Source organism: Pseudophryne corroboree, chromosome 2, assembly GCF_028390025.1.
Source record: "Pseudophryne corroboree isolate aPseCor3 chromosome 2, aPseCor3.hap2, whole genome shotgun sequence".
Taxonomy (NCBI): Eukaryota; Metazoa; Chordata; class Amphibia; order Anura; family Myobatrachidae; genus Pseudophryne; species Pseudophryne corroboree.
Genome location: NC_086445.1, coordinates 759,109,692 through 759,112,499, shown reverse-complemented (window position 1 = coordinate 759,112,499; position 2,808 = coordinate 759,109,692). Strand labels below are relative to the sequence as shown.

Below are 2,808 nucleotides of genomic sequence, written 5' to 3'. Positions count from 1 at the left end.
AGGGCAACCAGACAATGTCCTGAACCTGATGCACCTCTGTATGTCGTCGCGTATTACCTCCACTTCCAGAGGGGAATGGCAGGGTCTATTAGAAAGACCGTAAGGAGAAACTCCATTGGCTTCTATCCATAACCCACAGGTCGTAGACTATTCCTGGACTAATGGAAAATCAGTAGACAAGTGGTTACCGGAGTGGGAACCAGCCAGATAGACTCAGAGACAAGTGGTGGATGTAGTGAAAACAGAAACGACATCCCCATCTGCAACCTAACAAGATTGCAGAACTCTTATCTTTTCACCTTCCACTGTCTGTATAGAAAAGTAAAAAGAACGGTATCGAACTAGTTAATACTACTGCATCCCCAAAGGAATGCGTCACCAACCGTTGTGAAGGAGGCTAACTCGCGAAGTTAGACTTACCAGTGGAAACCGTCGATATCGGCTGAACCGAGGCTACACCAAACAGCTGTATACCTCCCACCAGCAACTCCCGGAAACATCCTCCGCATTTTCCGGTCACACCTCCTGCTGTGGCAGCCTGCTGTAATGTTAGAAGGTAGAATAAACATAGGCAAGCCTACCCACTCTGGGTAGGAACCTACCCGAATTCAACACTCCCTCAAGTGCATACAGTGCAAATAAGGACAAAGTATAGAAATAAAGGTTCACTTAGCTGCCTGTGTATGATCCTTTGCGACCGGCTCTGCGTCGACCAGGAGGTGACTGTCATAACCTTCTCACCGCGTTACGAAGAGAATAATATTCGGACTCCTTGAGAGGATCGAAACCAACTCGTCACGGCCAATCTAGAGCTTAATCAACAGAGCGACCAGCACATGATAAGAATAGCATTATTTCAGCATTCATGGAAAAACCTCATGCAATACACAATAAACACATATATCCTACCCCTGCATATAGAACCTATATCTACATATATACACATATAGACATAACCCATACGCAGTGACAGTAATGTGTTGTGAATGTGTATGACCATGTACTGACATGTCCCCAATGTGGATCTACCAGGAACGTTATGGTCGACAGACCTTAGCCAATGTCGCCAGCAAGGAATATTAAGTGGGCAAATAATAAAAATAATCACAGAACCCCGAGTGGTCTGAGGGAAGCCTACAAATATAATTTTGATAACACTCCTCCCACATATATGTACATATATATATATGTATATAGGGTGAGCTAACAGCGCCAAAAAATAGTAGAAAATAATTTTTCACAGTATGTCTATTATATGCCCCAGTGTGATGTCTAGTCTCTATATGCCACTCCCCTTTCTTTATGGGGCGTCTGCTGGATCTTAAATAAAACCTGCACTTGTACGTGTGCAGGATGGAAGAAAATTGAGAATTGCAGATAAGATCAGAGCGACCATAGGTGGTAAATACTCTAAGAGACTAAAAAGATGATTTTTTTAAAACAATGCAGGGTTTATTTATAACGAACGTTTTAAAAGGTTTTTTGGACATAAAAAGGCAACATATAGGAATGCTTTTCAAAAAAAAAAAAAAATTTGTTACAAAGTCATTTAAAAAGCATTCTAAAGGACATGAAGATAATAATATAAAAAGTAGGAGCGATAAAAAATAGTGCTAAAAATTCCCGTGTTCAGAAAATAAGAGTCATTAGAGACAATCGTATGTCTAAAATTATGTAAAAAAAATTCTAATACAAATACGTATAAAAGATCGGATAAATAGAAAAAGCAGCTTAACTTGAGGATTTCAGTAGTAGCAGGAATCACCCAACCGGTTTCGTCTGGTCTGACTTCATCAAGGGGTAATGAGCACAGTGGGACACATCATCTATATATACCCCTATGGGTAAGGAAGTGATTAGTGACATCACTTCCTGTAATTGATTGACATTTGTGGAAACAGGATGTAAACATACTAGTATAGTTCAGGAACACATAATGAGTTTGGCCAATAATGAGGTAGGCTGTAGATGTGATGAAGCGCTTTACTTGCGCTTAGAAACTGTGTGGGGAGTCTTTGTGAATCATAAAAGACTTTTGCGCTTGTTTAGTCCGATGTGTGACGCTAAACGCGTCATTTCCGCCCCACTTCCGGTGTCCGTGGCTTCCTCTTGCGCATGCGCCGGTCATTGCGAAGGGAAGTGCGGCGGCCATTTTCTGGGAGTACGTGAAGCGTGACAGTTGCTCGTGCTGGAAGCGGGTGCCGGCGGCCATATTTTCATGGATAATGTTCATGTAGTTTAATAGGTCTGATATATTCAAACCGTCTCCACACAGGAAGCCGCATATGTAAATAAGATAAGATCGAGAATCAGTACATATATACGATTCCGAGGTCATATATAGTTCATCGTTTATATACAGATTCTACAGACTAGGTGTAGAGTATGTTACAATGTAGTTCATACTTCTAGTCTGATAGACATAAATAAAGTGTTTCTCCTATAAAAATGACATCCATTTAGGACATCTGGCATTTTCTATTGGAGTATAAATTGTATATGCATTGGATAAAATTAATAAGATTAATACATAAATAGAGAGTGGATGTTGCGGTGAGACTTATATTTAGGAGTATATAGGCATAGGCATATACCGTCATGGACAGAGAACTTAGTTTCTTTGAATTGAGAGATAGAAGAAAGAGAGATGTATAGAGAGATATAGGAATAGCACGCCCCTGATCTGATTGTTATTACAGCACCCGGTCTTCTTGGGAAGTTTCCTTACCCAGTACTGGCCGGGCCAACACTGCTTGGCTTCCAAGATCGGACGAATTTGGGCATATCCAGTGTGGTATGACTGTAATC

At 40.9% G+C, this 2,808-nt stretch overlaps 1 pseudogene; it reads right to left on the bottom strand.

Moving 5' to 3' along the window:
* Window positions 1–2,690: 2,690 nt before the first annotated feature.
* LOC135052575 (5S ribosomal RNA) lies at window positions 2,691–2,808 on the bottom strand (annotated as a pseudogene).